This window comes from Corvus hawaiiensis, chromosome 2 (genome assembly GCF_020740725.1).
Source record: "Corvus hawaiiensis isolate bCorHaw1 chromosome 2, bCorHaw1.pri.cur, whole genome shotgun sequence".
Taxonomy (NCBI): Eukaryota; Metazoa; Chordata; class Aves; order Passeriformes; family Corvidae; genus Corvus; species Corvus hawaiiensis.
The window spans coordinates 52,674,944-52,696,627 of NC_063214.1; the positions used below are offsets into that span (position 1 = coordinate 52,674,944).

The 21,684-nt window shown below is 46.1% G+C and overlaps 1 long non-coding RNA gene across 1 annotated transcript in view; it reads left to right on the forward strand.

Annotated features, from left to right (window-relative positions):
- Nucleotides 1–21,684, forward strand: part of LOC125321745 — a 77,595-nt gene that overhangs the window by 24,739 nt on the left and 31,172 nt on the right. Inside the window, exon 2 of the long non-coding RNA XR_007201666.1 lies at nucleotides 5,134–5,201. This is a non-coding gene — a long non-coding RNA (uncharacterized LOC125321745). The remainder of the gene's footprint in view (nucleotides 1–5,133; nucleotides 5,202–21,684) is intronic.

The following is a 21,684-nucleotide window of genomic DNA, read 5'->3' on the forward strand; positions in this document are numbered from 1 at the left end:
CTATGGCTGATGAATGATGTCACTGGGTAATTTTGGTCATTCTAATAGCAGGTGCAATACAGGTGGGACAAAGGGAAAGTAAAGGGGGTAAAACTTCCTCCCTTGTTTTAGATACATCATCTCCTGCTCCTCACAATGTGGCTGGCACCACTCACTCTCTGTGCTGATGGGGTGAGGTGAAGAGACACTGGAGACAACCAAAGCTCTTGTGCACAGCTGCAGCAAGGTGGGACAGTGCCACAGGCTCCATCAGCTCTCCCTGCCAGGCATGGTGAGGTGCTGTATGGCTAGGGGATCCCCAGACATAGTAAGGTGCCATGTGGCCAGGGGATCTCAGGGCTGGGGGGCTTGTGGGCAGGTATGGGCTCCAGGCAGCAAATCCTGCCTTCCCATGTGGCCTACATATGAAATCAGGGATGTGTTGTGTATATATATATCCAAGTGACGTCTCCTAGAGGTCCCATCCCATGCTGAGGACACGCAGGATGTATGCCACCCCAGCATGCACACAGTCCCTTTCACTACTAGCAGTAAATGACTCAACTCTCAGGCAGCAGCAGTGCTGCAAATTTTAAATAAAAAAAAGCCCCAGCATGGTTCCCAGTCCCTAAGTTCTGATGTCTGAGTATTCCAGGTGGCATCCCAGGTGGGATGGGAGCTTGGACGTGGACTTCAGGTAGCCATCAGCACCAAGATATGTATCTGCAGGATGTGGGTATGGGAAGTGCCTTCCCAGGTCTGCCTCTGCTGCTTCAGGCACACTAAAAGCTTCATAGCGGTAAGGAATGTCCCCTCTTCTCACTGCTTTGGTACATTTGTGCAGCCTCTCTGGGTTTGTATGATGCATGTCTGAAAAGGAAACAGGAAGGAGCTGCAAATGGAAATTTCAAGCTGTCAGCAACAAAGCAAACCCCAAACAACTTCCCATAGCATGGGTGTAAAACCCAGGCTGCGCACTTCAGCTTCAAGTGACAGAAGATGCTGAATTTTACACAGAGTCTTCTGAAATCAGCAAGTGCTGGAGATAGAGTGAAAGAAATTACTTTGTCTTGGCTGTATCTGCCCCAGGAGAGGGCCCAGATTCCAGCATCCCTTGGCACAGCTCTGCCTATTGCCTCTGAGCCCTCCCTGAGATGCTGCTCCTTAGGCTGGCCACCCTTTTTTGCTTGGAGGTGGCTGTGAGAGAGGAGCTTGCCAAGTATAAAAGCTCTGCTGTGCCACTTGCTGATGGGGGAGAGAACATGCCCTGGTTTATTTTGTTCACAGCATAAATCACAGTGTCACATTTGTCTCTTTGGCTTCACTAGAAACGTACCAGAGTTTTAGCCCATAGCTGTATAATGCATGTCCAGCTGCCATGAAAATGCATGTGAATAGAGCAGGGGGAAAGATCTATGATATGAGAGCCTAATACCTGTATTGTCAAATATTTCTGTGTGTACACCATCAGCCCAATCCAGAACCGGTCACCATGAACAGTGCATGGAGGAGTACAGAACTTATGCTGATCTCCAGTTAATTAGTTTCTCACCCAAGGACTGATGAGTGCATGACCTTGTCCTAGGAAAGAGCCACTCCCACCAGCTACATAATTTCACAAATCCACAAAACAAACAAGTTGCCATTCTGCAAACCCCTCAAACCTATGGAATTCTCATTTCCTGTGAGGTGTGGTTTTCAGGTGGCCAGTGCTGGATTCTTGGATTACTTTGCAAGGCTGAAAGAGCATACACAATACACATCCATCTGAGAATAAAAAAATTAGTGGTGAAAGTGTGCAAGTTTTGCAGACTTACAGTGTCCCACACAGGCAGCTGTTGTGCTGATCTGCATTCGTACAGGTAAAGGCTTCCTTCTGTGCATGTGTGAGGATGAGTGAAAATGTGATTGTCCCATAATACTGACAGTTTGAAAACATAATTTTCTACAGCCATGAACTTTAGACTTGGTAGAATGGACAGAGAGAGGGTAATTTTCCTTGAAAAGACTGGGTAGATGAATAGGGGTTCTTTTAAATAGGATGAAAGTAAGAGAGCAAGGGGTGATAATCATCAGAGTGCTTCACAGTTGGAAAAAAAAGTGTGAGCATTTTCAGTCCATGGGGAGATGAATGGAGACAGAGAGCAAGTCCACAATATGTGAAGGTAGAATCTTCATATGGCATTGCTGCAGGGCTTGTTTTCTGTGCTAGTGGTTCAGGGAACTGGTAAAACTGGACTGGGACAGTAAAGGCTGTAATCCCAATTCATCATTTATAGCCTGCTCGTGTCCAGGCAGACATGTCCATCCCAGCCTTCTCAGATACAGAGAACTGCAGCATTTCACAATCATGGGAAGGGCTTCCCAGCTGCACGATCCGAACGTTTTGAAGTGACACATGGTGCGTTATATTAACTTGGTTCAGACAATCAGCTTTAAACATCTGAATCTGATTTCTTGATGCTAATTCTTCTTGCTCAATCTTTATTTCAGCTGTGTGGAATTCTCAGACCTTTCTGACCCTGACTTATCATTTCCTGATGTTTTGTTGCTAAGTCATTGAGGTTTCAGGGAGGCTGATGTTACTAAAATGTGCACACCTTTGATTGTACGCATGGCTGGCGTATCAGACCGAACTTTTCATATGCTCTGTATATATCACTGTCTGCAGTGCTGTGTGCTCTGCAGTTGCACCATTTGGCGTGCTTATCTGCATGCCCCATTAGTGCAGTCCTCCTTAAAATGTGGTTGTTATTTAAGGCTTTTCAAAAGCTCAGCCTCTGCACAGTACAAAACTTGATCTGAGCCTACGTCCGCTCTTGTCACTCATGTACAGGTTCCATCTGTTCCCCTTTTCCTCTCCCGTTGCTGCTTGCCACATCCAGACCACATGCTGCTTATACATCGTACAATAGAGATTTCTGCACACACACTTTTGAAAATGTGGCTCTCAGTGCTTTATTGTTCACATGTCTTGTTGCTTAAGGCAAGTTTTATCAGTAACAATTTTGTTGTTTACTGGCACGTAGAATAAAAGAGGGTACTGCTAAAATGTGACTGGAGGAGAGTAAAAACACCTTTGATACATCAATTACACAATTTCTGCCAGCTTTCTGATCATTCTCCCCTGCCACCACTTCCCCAAATTCTGTAGTTACCCAAGGATAAAGCAAGATCCTAACATCACTTACAGTGATGTAAGGGCTGCTCCGCTCTGCATGAGGCTGCTCCGTGTTGGTAAAGATTCACCAGCACCTCCCATGCTCCTGTGCCTGGTGAGGAGAGAGGATGGGACCTTCTAGTACTCCCTTCCAGCAAGGCAGCCCTGGTTTCTGCTTTAGATCTCCTTTACAGGTCCCTGGTGGCACCTTGCAAAATGGCCACATTCTTCCATTTGGGGAAATAAAATTTCCTACAGAAACTAGTTCTGGAAGTGGAATCAGTGCTAGGAGAGTCTAGGAAGACACTTCTCTTTCAGGAGCTGAGCTGAGCTCTAGCAGCTCCCCCAGTGTGCAGACTGGAGCAGACCCAGAGGTAAGCAATGATAAGGGAATTAATGCAGGCAGATTCCCTGGGAGCCTTCTCAGGCCCTTCCCATCACACCTCATTCCATACCTGTGGTGAGACTGGAGTATCTGCAAACAGATCGCATTGGGTGCAACTCCCAGTAATGTTCCTGGGTGTCTGCAGGAAGGATGGCACACAGCCCAATACACTGGATTATTGACACCCAGAGATTTCCCACACCAGGAAAATCTCCAACTGCCCAAAACCTCTGGTCTCCCACCTGGAGAAACCCAAGACCTGCCTATGGTGATGATAATTTCTGTTACTGGGGAAACCCACAAACGGTAGGAATAGACCCAGTTTCTATCAGACACTTGTTCTGATGAAAGCTCCCCTGACAAGTGTGGGCTTCTGACACAGACACAGCCCGCTACTCCCTTTCCAAGAAGAGAGGTGAGCAGCCACACAGCTCCGCTTGCATCCTGCACGTTCAACCAGACACTGAAAAAACACCTCAGAACAGGAACATAAAGACCCTTCCATTTCTGTTCATGAACTACAGCCATGGCTCACAGGGTGTCTCATGGCTACTGTTCCACCCTGTGGCTCCCATCCCACCCAGTCCCCTCTGCAGGTCAGCAAAAGCAGTGAGGAGATTCAAGGTCTCTTCTCCCTGAGAAGGAGTGGGCAGGATGAGCAAGCTTTGGTTTGCACCAAAATACTCATCATTTTCAGGTACAATTCACTGAATATTTTGTGTACTGCCCGGTACCAAATTTGAGGCCATTCATTGGTCAGAGAGGAGGCATGAAGGATACGAAAGAAGAGAATGGAGCAGAGCTCTTGGCAAGCTGTTGTAGATTAGAAAGGAGGCAGGTAGGAAGAGAGATGAAGCAAGCGCTTAGAAGAGTTATTCAGGAGAAACAAGGGCTTTAAGTGACATTTGAGTATGGGAAAGAAATCAGTATCCGTAGTTTCCACTGGTGTTTGGAGTGCTAAAAGCAGAAGTGGTTGCTGAAGTCTAAACAGGAATGTGAGGCTGAGCTCTCAGCTTCCTCACAAATCGTATGATTTACAGGCTCACTTGATTTACAGGCTCATGTGCAGAAGAGGTCTTATTTTACGGAATTTCAGGCCTTTTTGAAACAAATTGCTTTGTGAGCAGTGGAACTAATGGCTCTTGGTTTCCTGTGGGTCTCTGACCACTGCTTCATAGTCACCTCTCTTCCCTCCCCTTCTCCTAAAATAAAATAGCTACAATGAGCCCCACTATTCCCTCATTATATGCTCTAAGACCCTTTCCTGGGCTGCAGTCAGGGCCATATATGCTGGCTGGCCAGCTAATGCATAGATGGCCAGCCAGCATGCACACTCACTAGCCAGGTGACTGCTGGCTGCATTTCTTTAACTGAGGTCCCTACTCCTCACATAGCAATCAGTTTGCACAAAATTTAGAGAGAAAATCAGTAGCTTTTGAAATTTCTACCTTTCTGTCCTATGTGAAATCAGGTACAAATTATTGATGGAGCTGGACAGACAGATGGAATCTGAGCTAAAACGGCTCTGTTGTATCCGCTTTGGATGTACATATAGGATATTAGTTCAGGTTCTGGAATTCATTTCTCTCTCTCTCTCCCTCTTTTCCAGCTATTTTTAACCTGGATGTGTTCTGTGATTTGTTTCCCACACAGCACAGAAAATGGCACAGCTGAGGGGTGAGTGAGTGGTGGCAGAGGGGAAGGGGAAATCAGGGGATGCTTATGTTGGTGCTGCTGCTGAAAGAAGTGCTCATCAAACGATAGCCTCTCAAATCTGTATAATGTGGAGTCCCACACCACCCCACGGAAGAATTGTGACTATAAATATATTCACAGACTTAGTGACTTAGTGCTCAGATAGAGGGCAAAAAGAGCTAGAGAAATTAAGGGAAACTGTAAAAATAACCAGCAGAAACAGCAGCCAGTTTTGAAATGTAATGTTTTCTATCATGGCTCAACATCTTGGTACTGCCCACATTCCTGTGCTTACATCTCAAGACATCCCTCTGCACAGGATCTCATAAGGAAAATCCTGTTTGTGGCAGCTCAGTCTCTGCACAGAGTGTACATCAACTCAGAAACCCTTTATCTGAGCTACTATACATACGAACCTCGAGCTTGAAAGAACAGAGGTTTTATCTGGAAAAACATAGGAAAAAGCTTCTTGAGCAATAATTTACAAAATGAGACCTCTAATTGTGAAGCATTTTTTCAGTTAACTATAGATAATTATAATGTGTGAGATCTGCTTTTTCCCCTGTCTTCTGTTTAACACTGTTTGTTAGACATGAAAGGAAAAGAGGATTAAAAGGAAGAGACGGTATTGTAAACAACCCTTCAGGGGAGGTGGGAAAACAACAGTAACTCTCTCAAACAGAACACAAAGATGCCCTTAGGAAAAGGTTTTCAGTGTCCTGCATTTGAAAGTTAATGAGTAAATTGATGTCAAATATTGCCTTAAGGACTGACAGTGCCATCTTTAAGATCTCAAGCATGCACCTTAACTGAGAAGAGACAAAGGGAATTTTTAATGGGCAATAAATGGACTAATATTTTTGGATGCAAAGCTACAAGCAGGTTAGATCTCATGGGATGTGGATTTGGTTTTACTTCCTGGCACTGCGACTTTATTTTGTTCGTTTGCTTTACACTGTCTTTTGATGAAGCACCGATTTTTCTTTCAAAAAGGAAAAAAAAAAGGTGGTCTCAGTAAATAATCCTCCTTTGAATTATAGTAAGTCCCTTGAGGAATATGGAGTTGGCTGGTTTGGGGGTTGTGTAGGCATGTGCCAGACCATCTCCCCACTATCCTGTTATGCCTCACTTCACACCAAGCTCAAGTTGCTTGGTCATCTCTGCCTCTGCAGTGTTGCAAGACCACCTTGTACAGATGCCTCCTTCACCCAGAGCTACCTGCCAAGAACCTTTCAAGACCCCACTGATGTCCTCCCAACCTTTTATCCACCCAGGGATCCCAAAGCCGTAACACCAGTTCCCAGCTGCCTCTTACTTATCCTCACACCTCAGAAATGCATGGGCCACTTCACAAACCTTTCCTACTCCCCATTTCTCAAAAAACTCCTTTGCCATCACCACAACATTGAGACAGATCTGCTTACACTAGCCTAAGTTGCCAGCCTTAAAAAAAAGAAGAGAGACTCAGCTCCCTAAGTTTAGACACACAGACACAAGGGAGCACATGCTCAGCCTTGAGAGAGCGCATCAATAGCACCTCTACCTCCTAAACATTGCAGGTCTCTGGCTCACTTACCGTATTCCCAAGGGTCAGCCACCACTTTCCAGTACTTTCTCAGTGGATAAAAAACACTTAGTTTAACTCTTCTGCTCAGCTGTTATGCTCTAGCTCTTCCAGAGCAACTAAAACACCAGTCTGCTCACACTTTCATGCCAGACCTTGCCTCTCAGAGCTACAGGTTGTACTACTCCTTGAAACCCTTCCATCCTTCTCCCAGCACTCAACCACCCTCCATGAGACATCCTGACCTAGTGCAGCATCTGCCCTCTGTGCTGGAGAGGTGCCTGTACTCCAGCACAGATTGCATGACTCCTGTCCTTGCAAGCTTGAGTACTTCAGTACTTGGACAGAGGGACAGGCTTGGCTCCTCTGTGTCACCTGCCTCTCTTCTCAAGGCATTGTTCAATACATTCCCAGTCTCCTCCCTCTCATTAGCTTCTGCGTTAGTCTTGAGCTCATCCTGATCTAAACGACAGGCTGCCAAACAGGCACATAACCTTTCACTTGGCTTCCACCAGAGAATGCAGCTTTGATCTGCTAAGGGTATAACTGAGGCCAGTTCTCATGCCCCATCAGTGATGACAACATGTGAGATCAGCTCTGCTGTGCCTTCTCTTTATCCTTTGGAAGTTACCACCAGCAAGAATGCTTTACACTATCCAAAAGCAAGAACTATGGTTATCTCACCTTTCATACACAGGTACATATATACACAGACATATATACACTGGCTCTACTGCACCCTGTCCCGTTTCTGGCATCATTGTGAGCAACTAGAGCATGAAAGTAAAGAAGCAAGAGGATACTGAGGTGCTCTATGTGTTTATGACAGAGACTGCTTGAACCAGTGGCTGTGTTCTGTGCAGTCCCAGCTAACTGGCACAAGGCTCTAGCCAAGCTTGTTGTGACCCTCTTTGGAAAAGCTGGAGTTCAGCTTTTGTCTGGCTGATAAAGTTGGTATTGTGAAGAAACCAGAAATACAAGTCCTGCTCAAGAGCTATGCTGTGCCCCAGGCAAGAATACGAACATATGCTTCTCCCTCCAAATTACAGTGAAACAATCAGGTATTCTCAGAGCAGCCCCAGGTGGCAAAGCCCTGCTTGCTGAGGTACATGAAGTGTGTACCTCCAAGGGCGACAATGCGAGACTGGGGACAGCAGGAGCAGGTGAACACAAACCCATCTGGATGAAGGGTTCCCCATGGTGCAGAACCAAAGAAGAGTTCAGCACCATGCTTTCTCTAGGCGCAAGTCAGATCATCTCGATGCCTTGTTGGATTTGACTCACCAAGAACAGCATCACGTTCACCACAAAGTGAACAGAAAAACTGCATGGGCAGGTGTTTGCAGAGAAGCAGATGGAAAAGGTGGGTGCTCCAATATTATAATGGCAAGCATTGAAGAAAGAGGAAGAGTTTGATGAGGGCTAGAAAAAAACCTCAAAATTCTCCTTACCATGCATGAGATCAATTGTACAGCATGGTTAAGTCTGGGTCTTTTCAGTGGCAGGAGGAAAGCTAAAAACTGTGTTGCCATTCCCTGTCCTCATCCAATGCCCAAAGACTCATGGCAAGCATCAATATTGTGTGAAACACCAACCCTAGTAGATATCAATCTAACAATCCTTAAATTCTAGCAAATGACAAATACCATCGCAGTCCAGGGGATGTCCAGTTTCCTAGCTTGTTTCCTGCTCCTTCTGTGCCTTAATTCATGCTAGACATGGATTTATTCTTCAAAAAAAGACATTTGGACTGAACAAAACAGTCCTGTTACCACTCCTGAAAAACCACACTCTGACATCCCTTCCCTCCCACTCCCTTGCTGCAAGTGCAGTGCTGGGCATAAGTCATCTCTCCAAATGCAGGTCTCAAACTCAGAATAAGAAAACCAAACAAACTCCTGGGACTCCGGTTAGCGAACTGATTGAATCTCCACTGACTGTAAAGGGCAAGCTACACCCCAGAACTCACTGACACCTCCCAGAAACCCTGAGGATGCACAATTGGAGACCCAAAGCCAGACCTATAATGTGCTGTAGAAAAATAACAGCTGCTGTGAGGTCCCATGTCCTGCTATAGCAGAGACTCTTTGGCAGGTATTTCAGAGTGAACACATCTAGACCCCTAACACTACTCCCATCCAGTACTGGTGTGTATTTTAACTTGGACAGTGCCCAATCTGCACAGTTAGTGTTTTCCACACAAAAATGCCTGGTTGGTAAACTTCCAAGAAGTTCTATTTTAGATTCAATGAAGAATGGCAGCTTTCCATGGAACTTACTTCTCTTCTTTCCTCCTCTCTTTCCCTTCACTCCAAAATAAGATTCCTAAAAAACCCATTAATTTTCATTTGGAAATGCTACCTGGGGTACCTCATGGATGTCAGAGTTCATTTGTTCTGTCCTTCAGGCAGTGGGATAACTTCATTAAAAGTCCTTTTGTACCTTGAAAAAATACTTAGGGGGGCAAGGAGGGTTACGGAGTGTCCCATCCTTACCTTTTCATTGAACTGCTTTTCCCTCCTCTTGAAGAGAGTGCAGCAGAGGCTCTGCTGTAGACTTCTGAAAATTCATAATTTTTAACACTGTGCTGCTGCTCCTGAGGCTGTATGGTCGCTCACGGCAGTGAAGGATGAGGAACAGAATCACACCTGTGGAGAAGCCACCCCTTCATTATCAGAATACAGATCTGGTGATGTGTGATTGCCTCAGAGTGGGAGATACACACAGATCTTACTGAAAACCTCTTATGCTTCTGCATCCAGGTTCACCTACTTCTGCATAAAAGTTGTCCTAGAGCCTGCAGACCATGTCCTAAATAGCTGAAATTTGCAGGAGCATGCCATCTCCTTATCAGCTCCCACAGTGTGATACATTTCTATGCTTGTTTTGTCCCATTCTATGTCTCCAGAGTTCTCATCGAGCAAGAACTGAGCTCCTTACAAGTTGTAATGATCCTCACTTGTTCACTCCCTCACAAACAGAAATCACTTTGGCCAAAAGCCATGACTGCAATAAGGGCCAGGCACATACATGGGCAGCTTAAAAGCACCTCAGCTTTGGGAAATCCTGCTGGGCTGTAAAAGCTGCCACAAACCCAAATTATATCAAGCAAGGCCTGTCTGATAATTCTTTGGCACAATCCCCAAACTGGCTGAACTGCTTTTTCAAACAAAGTATTTCCAGGTGGGTTATTAGGTCCTGTATCCCTTCCATCTTGTATTCTCTTGTGGTTGAAAAAGACATTCCTTAGAACAAGCTATTTTTAAAAGAAAAGCAAGCAAATATTCTCTTTTATATTTCTGGCTCCTCTAAACCAGAAGGATAGTTTGCAAGACACAAACTGTTCCCACTGAGTAGCACATGGGTCTTATCTGCCCACAGTGTCTGTGCCTGTGCAGGACTTTCCGCTGGGGATATAATTTAGATTTTCACAAGGAGACTGATGCTGGTACAACTACCAGTGTGAACAGTTACGCAAGTATGAAGGGTCATGCTCTGTTAAATCTAGTTTCCCTTCCTGTATTTTTATAGCAGCATCACTGCAGCCACGTTTGAGTCTATGCTGCTTTAATTGTACCAGAGGAGTTAAAAGGAAAGAACTGAGCCAAGCGTGCCCCACAGCTGGTTGCTGGCCGAGCTGTGTGAGTCGCGGTGTGAGGAGGCAGAAGCCTGGCTCCATGCAGCTCTCCCTTACGCACACTTGGGCTGTTTTACATGTGTGCACATGAGATTCATCCGTAAAGCTTTGCCAAAATAGCTGCACCTACATAAAAGCCATCATGGTGTGAGACAGCAAAGCTTTGGGAGAGCTGGTTTGCTGCACTCTCTGTGATGGATGGGGCAGGTAGAGCATTGGCTGACCTGCTGTTACTTTGGCCCACTGCAAAAATCTATGCCCAAGGTGAACAGGATTGTTGGGAACAGACCACAAGTGGGAGACCTGCAGATCTGTAACTAGATACTGCATGACAGAAGAAAAAGAAAAGAAAAGACAGGGTTTTCATTTGAAAGCTGTAAAAAAAATAAAAGTGGTTTGTTGGTTGATTTGAGTCTCTGGGGTCTCTGAAGAGAGGTGGAGACAGAACAGCATGAAACACAGAGGTTTCTGTGAGTTAAAACAAACTGTTTCACTTCGAGACGGTTTCAGACAAGATGATTTTGACGTGTGTCTTTGGAAAAAAATAACCCCCCCATGACCAGTAAAACCCGACCAGGCGGCGATCGTCTGGGTCTGGCGCAGAGCTGCGGGTGAGAGGCCTGTCCCCAGGGAGGCCCGCCTGCGGCACACGCGTGCCAGCCAGGATTTCCTTCACAGCGCTGCTGGGAAGAGGCAGGTGTCGATGGGAGCCCTGTCAGCTGCGTGCCGCCTCGGCAGGCCTGTGCTCCCGGCCGCAGCTAGCTCCAGAGGGCCGCAGCCAGCTCCAGAGGGCCGCAGCCAGCTCCAGAGGGCCGCAGCCAGCTCCAGAGGGCTGCACCACTGCACAGGCGCGCTGCAGCCCCATGACTCAGGTTCCCGGGCGCGCAGCTGCCCTCCACAGCCTTCCTCGCCGCGTCCCTCCCCGGGCCGCGATCCTGACATCGCCTACTCTGGATACCGTCATCTCTTTCCAAAGACAGCGCTGCCAAGCACTGCTGCCAGCCGCTCACGGCTGTGCCAGGCACTCAGCCAAAGCTCCTGCCCTTAGCCCACGCCAGCTCGTCTCAGTCGATGAGTCCTTGTCAGACGCTATGAGGGCTCCTCTGGGCTGCAGAACAACCTGGGGCCTCTGAGTCGTGGAAAAACTGCGGTGTTACCAGCCTGGCAGAGCCCGGAGAGCCCCGTGCTCTTCAGCGAGAGCAAAACACCACAGGAGCTGTTGCAAACACGGTTTATTTCCTCCCAGTGAATAGTAGAAAGCCCCACCCAAATTTCACTCCTCACTCCCACTTTATGTTAAAAACAAACACACTCCAAAAAAAAAAAAAAAGTCAACATTTGCTACTGCGTGTTGTCCTTGCTTCCATGTGACCCAGGCATGTGATTAAGTTGTTGATACTTGTTTTTTTATAGGATCAAATTCATAGCTGCTGTAGAAGCCTGTGTAACTTGTCAGAGCAATTCTCTACCCTGGCAAGTTACACAAGCTGAGGAGCTTCTCTGTGCCACAGGGTATCCTGCCTATCTCAGCCTTCTCCCTGCATGTGTGATTCCTTCTCTCTGTCCTTTTGCAAAAGCACCAGTTGTACACATTTTTAGGAAAACAGGCAAAATCCCTCTTAGCTGCACTGCAGATCTTGGTGAGAGGCCCCCATGGTAAGGCAGTGGCTTCTTTCAGCCTTTCTTCCTCTTGGAAGTGTTACTTAAATACAAGAGGATAAGACTCCACCAAAAAAAAAAAAAAAAAAAAAAAAAAAAAAAAAGCCCAGCTTGCCAGCCCGCTGCATGCTCTGTGTTTGGTTTCCGCTCACAGCCTGCACAGCCCTGCCTGTGTGGATCTGTTGAGTCATGTTGCGTGGCTGGATGGGATGGTGCTGTTTGCTTCAAGCCTAGTTTTTGTTCCCAGCTCTCCTGAATGATCAAATGTTACCCATGCTAGGGAGCCACAGTGTTGTCATTCGGCCTCTTTCCCTCCTTGGCAGGCAGGAACTCTGGGGGATCAAGGGGGCCATGCAGAGCCTGTGTAAGGAAAGCAGGCGGACACCCTTTTCCTGAGGGGGTAGGAGTAACTGTGGCCCTGCTCGTGGTGTCTCCCTGTGACCAGTGTGCAATGCACTGGGCCACATCCCAGCCACTTCTCAGGTCTCAGTAGTTCCTGTGAGTAATGGGGGGAGCCTCTGTGTCAGTGACTGCCTTTGAGCAAGCCTTTGAGATACCTACGCAGTGCTCTGCTGCTAGAGTTGGCCGGGGACCAGGCCAGCACCTGATCTCAGGTGTCATATTTACAAACCTGGAGTCCAGCCACAGGTCCATGGTTACACAGAGTGGGAACCAGTGCTGCAGTGCTGGTCTTCAGCACCCTGTCAGGGAAGCAAAGGGGTGTGAAAAGCTCGTGTCTACCTCAGTGGTAATTCCTGAGTACTACAGGTACATAATCATGGGACGGACCAGGCTGAAAGGGACCACAGTGGGGCATCTGGTCCAACCTCCCTGCTCAAGCAGGGCCATCCTGGAGCACATGGCACAGGATTGTGTTTAGATACTGATCTGGTATATTGAGGCTGAAGACTCAAGTGTCAACATAAGAGATCTCCCCAGTTTGTCCCAAATTCCTGTGTGCTTCCAACTGATGCAACACACTCTTCTTGGGATTTGCTTTTACTTACAAAGGAGCTTTTTATTCACAGTAGTAGGTGCTAACCTTCCTTATGGGCATTAGCTGCTCATGCGGTTGTTCCTGCAGTCTGGGGTGTCCCCTCCACTCTTTCCCCAGGGCTCACTGGTGTTAAATTGCTGTAGGTACTTCTACCTGCAGCCATCACCAAGCAATGGAGACACTGCATGGTTTTTGAAGTAGGAATCAGGTGTAACAGTCATATAATCTCCCCTATACAGAAAAACATTCTATTTTCCTGTATGTGTCTTGTTTTGTTTCTTCAAACATAAAGCCTGAAGGCAACACTAGACACATGCTTGCTTTTCCCCTTTCCCAGTGTTTCTCCTCTTCTGTACTTTGCCACTCTATCTTCCCTCTTGTTGGAAAGGTAAATCTTTGAACATAACGATTTATCATCCCCTCTTTTCATATTGCCTGGATTTTAATAAGAAAGTCACAGTCTCTAAAACTCATTGCATACTCCTTGAGTTGCCCCATTCCTTGGGGAGAAAAATAGACATGTTAGTGCTCTTCTGTTTGAAAAAAATGATGTTTGGAAAAGGCACATTGTTAATGGTAGTTCAGACTGTCAGAACCAGAAAATTTTAGGCTTTCTGTGCTGCAATAAGAAATCATAAAAGTAATAATTTTGTTTGGGTTAGAAGAGACCTTCAAAGATCATCTGGTCCACCCCCACTGCTGTGGACAGGGACATCTTTCACTGGATCATCCAACCTAACTTTTAGCATTTCCAGTGATGGACATCCACTTCTCTGGGCAAGCTGTTCCAGTGGTTGGGTGTCAGTCAGCATACATCATACCCCCAAAATATGTCTGTTTCTACCTTGTTTAGTTTTTCTGTATTCTGGTCCTTTTGGGCATGGCTTGTGTGAGCACCCAGTTGCTTCTCTGGGCTCTAGGACTCTCTCCTGTGCCACGCTAGTCTGAAATTCCTCCTTCACTCCCAAGGATCTCAGGCAGCTCATGTTTGGTTTGCATCAGACCTCTTGTGTCTCTGACACAGGCTGAGGTCTCTGTGTGCTAGTGGTTTATTTTTGCTGAACAGGAGCCTCTTATTATTTTTTTTAATTTTATTCCTATGGTTGGGGAAGGTTCTCTTTTGCCAGATCACCAAAACGTCAGCATGGAGATGCCAATTATTCATAGGTCTCTGAGCAATTAGTTGGATAGGGTTCAGTGTGTTGTATTCAGGAGCAGTCAGTATAATCTTTCATTTTTTTTCAGATCAGTATAGCTTGTTGTTTCTTGTTGAACATTAATTTCTGCTATTAACAACCACCTCTCTTCTCAAAATTCTTTTTTTTTTTTCCTTAGTGATGCCAGCAGAAAACACATTTCTGATGGCAGATATTTATAGGAATAATAGACCTTCAGTTTTCCAGATTTCAACTAAAATTTCTACTTTTCACATTTCAAAAAAAAAAAGAAAAAAGTCTGAAATACTTTGAGAAAGTCTGTCATTTTCTGAAAAACTGTTAAAAAATAATTTTCAGTCCCTTCCTTTTCTCTCTGCCAGTATTCTCTGGCAGGTGGGTTTTTTCTGGCCAGGAGGGGGGCTCATACACAACTGTTTTCTTCTTAGGCTGGCAAGGCCTGTAGGTTAGGGATTGCCCCTGTACTTGCACAGCTGCTGAGGGCAATAGGCTGAAGCTCTTCACAAAAACCAGTTCAGCTGATTTCATTCTTCCAAATCAACAACTGCTTGCAAAAACAGAGAGGAGTATTTTTGCCAGTCTCATATCTCTCTTATTTCCCCATGAAAAGTTACAGAGACTTCTATGCCAGCCAAGGGCATCAAGACTCTGCTCAGTGGTCACCACAATTAACTGGAAGCTGTGAACCAGAGCTGCATTTCATGAGCCCAGAGCTTTGCCATGCAGGAGCTTTAGCTGCAGTGAGGGGTGCCACATTAGAGATGAGCTTCCAGACTCTCAACAGCAAGTCTGTTGCAATAACTCTGTTGATCAAATAAAGTTTCTGTTCACAGCACAGAGCCAAAAACTGTTTTTGATTGCCGCCTTGAGGGGTATTTCTTGGCTCATAGTCAATGTTTTAAGCAATGTGCTGCTCTACAAGTCATTACCAACGTTTGAAATCTCTTCCTTCTTACTATTATCCTCAGAGATGTGGAATGAAGACTATTTACCTTCCACTCATAGTTCATTATGATTTTTAAGCCAGGTATGAGGACATGTGCATGAGAGTTGAATATAGCAGGCCTGTTCTAGCTGTGACATTCTTTCAGAAGAAGAGAGTGTATTCAGAAATATGGCCAAGTTTTCCTTTTTTTCTTCTCCTAACTGTATTTGTGTACAAAGATTTCAAGATTCCACAATACCATGTTGTATATGCACTCTTTGCTGAAAGCAGTAGTAATAAGGTTTCTCACTGCCACATTACCAAGACACTTAAACAAGCCTCTTCATTAATAATCTGCTCCTATACCTTCAGATTCCAGTGTCTGATCTCACCGCTGCTCATTCTCTCAGCTGCCTTTCCACCCCGCCACTGAATTTAAAGCTATTTTGAGTGTCCCACCTGTCCCTTTGGCTTCTACCATTTCCTATGAAACAGATCCTGAGGCCATCTCTGAGAAGTGAGGAGTGACCGAGGTCCCAGCATAGATGGGGGATGTAAGCACTTGCAGATGTGTGCACACCACACCCACGGCAGCTGTTTCCAGCTGGTACCACCATGTGCTGCTGTGCAGTGCCATGCAGGGGTGCTGTGAGGGCAGGAAGGGGGGTGTGTCTGCATTAGCACTGGGTTACGTGGCAGCAAAACAGCAAAGCTCGTTCAGCCAGGCTTTGACCAACCTGGCTATGCTGATTCTAGCCCTGGGGGCACCTTGGGCTCTGCAGACCACCTTCACTTGGTGCAGTGGAGGTATATCCTGAAGTCCTTCATGGCTTTCTAGCTACATGGTTGAGCCCTGTTTTCAAAACAGACTCATTTACATGAGATTCCACGCATTAACAAATACATTCAGGCTCCTCCATGCCAAAATCTCTTTGGAAAATGCAAGTTGCTGTTAAAAATCACTGCAGACGGTGGGTGGGTTTATTGTCACATCTGAAGTCTGTAAGTATTAGTCCTCTTAGCCCCTTTTTCCGAGAATGGGGAGATGGCAGTGGTGAAGATCCTGCTGTTGATGGAAGTGGGAACACAGAGAGCAAGCTGCAAGTGGTACAGAACCTGAACTGTCCTCTTCTCAGATCCTTTTAAATTTAGGCTTGGCAGGTCACTGTGGAACAACCTGATATATTTGTTCTCTAGATGGAGAGGACTGAAATTTCTCAGGCTTTTTATTTGTCTCATTTCATAAGCACTACACCCACCGTTAAATATAAATGAGATGTCTGCATAGCCCATGTACACTTTCACACTGTACAATTTTCTCCTGAAAATCAAATTTTTTCCTGCTCTGAAGAATGTGGTTTTTTGCTGGACACATCAATTTGCACATTCTCCCCATTGGCAATGTCCTTTATCCTCTGCTTCCAGGTCACTGTGGCACTGCATTGGAGTCTGCAGGAACAGGGACTGTTTCATGACTTGTTCATGTAGCACTTACAAAAACAAGGTTTTAATCTAAACATGCATCCCTAGTACATAAATACAATAAATTGGCATAATGAAAATGGATAAACTGGGAGTGCATTTCATTGTGAAAATAGTACCTAATATGAGAATAATTCCTAACTCCTCAGGGTTCCAGTGCTCCTTTCTGCTTTGCTTTGAGCACTCAAAAGCATGCTCACCGCAAGATGGTTTGTGTTAGGAATTATGACATTTGCTTAATTAAATTTCAGAAATATCTAAGTGGCAGCCCTACTGGGCCAGAGTCAAGAACTTTTCCGTCCTTTCTGGTGCTCAGGCAATGTTGTTGGTTGGTGACTACTGAGTTTTCAGTTTATACTCTCAACAACACATTGCTGATGGGAATTATGATCTAACTCTTTGGTCTGGAAGCCTTATCAATACAAATCTGTCTTTATAACCTAGCTATGCTACACTAGTCAAAGAGAGAGCAGTATTAACTAATAATTCTATAGATATGTGGATAGCTTTTATTAATAATATAACCAGGTGTTTTGTTAGTGTTACAGTCTCTGAGAGCAAATGCTCGTAACCAGGATCATGCTGCATTGGACTCTCAGCAAGGAACAAGACATACATGCTCCAAAGCAATTGACTGCAAGAAAAAATGGGTGGATAAAGAGCCAGGAGCAGGTATGAGTACAAGGCTCTTCTGACAGAACTGAGCAATGAGGACAGTGGCTCATCTTGCATGGGGCTGTCACCAAGGTTAAGTTGGCCTGTGTCAAAACTGCTTCCATGAAGAAAATGAGACAGGTCATCACCATGGGAGACTCCTGTCTGAAGGGAGCAGAAGGCCCAGTACGCTGGCTGGAACACTTCTGAGGGAAATCTGATGCCTCTTTGGGGCATGGGTTAAAGATGTGAAGAGAAAGCTTCTTACCCACACACAGCCCTCAGATTATTCTCCACTATTGATTTTCAGGTAGGTGGCAGTGAAGTTGCATCAGGAAGTCCAAGGGCAATCAGGAGACACTTCAGGGCTTTGGGACAACTGATTAAGGGATCAGGACCACAGGTAGTTTTCTCCCTTATCCTGCCAGTTGCAGGGAATGATAAGGAAAGAAATAGGAAGAGACCACAGATCAATACCTGGCTCTGAGCCTGGTGTCAGCTGCAAAATTTGGGGGATTTTGATCATGGGTCAGTTTACATGACAGCAGGGCTGCTGGTGACAGATGGGGTACACCTGTATCAGAGGGGGAAAAGGATCTTTGCACTGAATACTTGGAAAAATTTATTCACCAAAGGGATTGTCAAGCACTGGACCAGGCTGCCTAGGGAAGTGGTGGAGTCACCATCCCTGGAGGTATTTAAAAGAAATGTAGCTGTGGCACTGAGGGACGTGGGTTAGTGGTGCACTTGGAACTACTGGGTTAATAGTTGGACTCAATGCTGTTATAACTATTTTCTAAATGATTCTTTGATTCTATGATTGCATTCCAGCCTATCCATGTGCCTTTAAAATCAATACCCAAGATCCTCTCTGTAGGTAGGTCAGAACTGGGTTGTCTTTTAAGCAGCAGCATATGTTCAGATACCAATAAGACTTTGTAAAGCTGTGTGTACATATAAAATGTTTTCAGTTCCCAGCACTTACTGGGTACTCCTTCAGCTCCAGAGCATGCATATGGCCCCACACATGTAGTAGCTCCCCCCAGACCTTGTGCCAGTCTCCCTGAAACTTGAAAATGTGGTACATGCAGGTGGACTTTTGTCCTGGGTTGCAGTGTATTCTATTACCATCCTCATGAGCCGTTGATATCAGGTGGGGCAGTGTTTCCTTGCCTCCTCCCCCCAGACTATCTCTCTATTAATGGCCCATCAATGCCCTGCCGCCTGACTCAGAGATAACTCCCTCCGGACTATCTTCTGTTAATGAGCCTAATCAGCACCTGGCCTCATGACTCATCACCCCATTGTGAGATGCTCCACCCAGAGGGAGGAGCCAAGCATCCCATCGTGGATATAATCTGAGACTCTGAACACCAGAGACAACCCTTCCCACTGGATTTCCAGAGGACAGGAGCTGCACAGCCACCACTGGACCTTCTGAGGAGGAGCAGACCCTTTTTCTACAGGATCACCACTTTGAGAGGACTGCAGCCACCATTCTACCAGACTGCTACCACCACCCTGACTAACAGGGTGCCGGGTTGTATCCTAGCTCTGTCAGTTTAACCCAGTGTTATCTGCTTTTATTTTGTTCTTCCCCCCTCCTTTTATTTCCCTATTAAATTGTTATTCTGACTTGGTGTCTCCCACTAGTTTGTTTTCAAACTAGTACAACTTTCTAATGGCAGCACACTTCAGCAAGGTGCAGTGTTTGGTGCTAGTTCAGCTCTGAGGGAGCTGTAGCTGCTCTGTGTCACCTTTCCATGATGCCATCTTTTCCTTTGCTTCTCTGTCCATTCAATCTGTTTTAATTAGGTTCATCATAGCCACCATAAACTGCTGCGGCAGAGCTCCCCAGAATGTCTGGCCCTGCCTGTACCAGGCACAGTGAGCAGAGGCTGTGGGGCTGCTGTCTGCCAGGCGAGGAGAACTAACGGAGCTGCTGGGAGCAGGTTACTGTGGGCTGAGTGCAGTTTGGGGTGAAAAGGCTAGCACAGGCACTCGGCTGCCGGAACACTCGTGGGTGGAGAGAAGCCCTGAGGCAGCGCTTTTGTGCCATGTCTTGACTTTGAGGTTTGGATCTGGCTTTGAGGGCATCTCAGAGCCCTGGGAGGCACTGAGGGTGGTATTGGGGCTGTGTATGTGTGTGCTGTTGATTCATTATGGAATTCAGAAGGCAAAAGTAAAGCTTGGTCAGAGAAACAGCAGTTAGTGAGGAGGTGCTTAAAACTGAAGAGAACAGACAGAACAAGTAACCCAGATGTATCCAACTGGACAAAAAAAGTTGTATATAAACAGTCTCTAAAACTGTTTACAAAGTCCAAAAGAAAGAGGAAGACAAAAGATTATTTTTCTGTCTGAGAGCAGAGGACACAGATGCTGGTTCTTTGTCCCTTCCACCAGTGTTGGATAGCTTGTTGCTGGTGTTGACACGGTCTGTGCCTGTGGTGTTTTGGGGTATGGGGCTCCCCATATTACACAAGTGCTTCCATTAGTCACACAGCCATTTCTGCAGTCTCTGCCAGATACATCAGGAGAAGCATAACAACTACAGGCACCCGCTCATTTGACTTCTTTCTCTTCTGCCCTTCTCCCTGTATCAGAGCACCAAATCATCCCCTGCCCTGCAGCAATCAGTCATTAACAAGAACCTTGCTTCTGCCAGGATGCTTCTCAAGCCACTGCAGTCAAGATTACTTCTGGGATAGAGAAAGCAAGTTAGATTTTCATCTGCTGCAAAAAAGAAAGAATGACCATTTTAAAACCCTGTGTTTTTATTTTTACCCACTACCCATGCAGGACAGCACTGTAGGGCTGCAGCACAGCAGAGAGATGGCTTGTCAGAAGCTTGTCTGCCATGATGAGTAAAGAAAACCCTCATCAAATAGATCCCTTTTTCCCAAGAGAGGGGGACTAGGCAGAGGAGATCCAGAGGATGCAAAGGGCAAGCAAACATTGCAAAGATTGGGGCAAGGAGTTGCAGATCTACAGCTAGAGAGAGAAGTTGCTTCAGGCAGCCAGAGGATGCTTCATGATCCCTCTATTAGCAGAAAAGGAGCCTGCTGAAGTGTCTGTGGTGTGCATGGGTGGAAGCAGCAATAAAGTAACTATGCCAGGATCCTCAAGTGAACAGAACCTGCTGCAAGGAGACATGGCCTGGGTTAGTTGATGACAAGCAGAAGTCCCAGCAGTAATTGCCTCCTGCCCTGGGATATTTCTTCTTCTACTATTTAGTTCTGAGTGAAGCAACTGGACTGTCAACACTCATGGCTAGACCGTGTTCACAGGACCATGTTTCTGCAGCAAAGTGGAGACTGGAGGTGGGCACAACACACTGCTGCCTGTGGGAGAAGGAGGGGTGGAGAGGGGCTAGGATTTCTTAACCTTTACTGTTAGCTTCTTGGAAGGAAGACTGCAGGACCAGCTCCTTAGCATAAAGGACATGTATCCATGGAGCTGAAGAGTGTTCATTTCCCTCACTAAGAAAAGAACAGAAACACAGAAATGTTGGTTGGAAGAGTCATCTGAAGGCCCCAGGTCATCCAGGCTCCTTCTTACCACAGGACTATCACACTACATCAAGTCAGCTTTGGCATTGTCTAGCCAAGTCTTGAAAGCCTCCAAGGATGGAAAATGCACAATCTCCTTCTCTGGGCATGTTTTCCCCTAATGTCCATTCTCTTCTCCCAGGCTCCAGCCTGGGTTTCTTGCCCCTCATTTGTCCATCTGTTGCTTGCAGGATGGATTGGTCTGTCAGTCTCCCCCTGAGGGAGGTGTGATTTGCAGTAGCGTCCTGCCGGATCAGCCGTCCATCTCCCTGTCTCTGGACGAAACCCACCCAGCTCCCTCAGCCTCTGCTCCTTGCTCGTATGCTCTGCCCCAGCCATCTCAGTACCCTCTAACTGGGCCTGCTCACACTGAGCAAAGCAGTCCAAAGCAACACGGTACATCACCAGTGGCCTCTGTGGAACGGACGCTTCCCTCTCCCTGCCAGCCTCCTCCTGCAGCCTGCCAGGCACTTTGTCCCGCTGGCAATGCCAGCACACGCTGGGCTCAGACAAGGTGTGACCTGTAATTAGAGCAATGTGAAAAGCAGCAGAGGTCTCATTCACTGCACTGGAGATAGTACAGTAAGCAAAACAGTTTCAAAATCCAGTTTCATAGACACAGAGATTACATTAATCTCTTTTAATAGCTAAACAAGTCAGTTTTCAAGATGGGACAAAGCATGAGATAGTCTTAACAAAACTGGTGCTTCAAAGGTGCCTACATCAGATTTAGAATTCTAACTCCTAAGCTCCTAATGATAGAGCCGATTGTATCTCTTCATACAGTAGTGCTACAAAACTTGCATTTAATCTCCTCTTTTTGT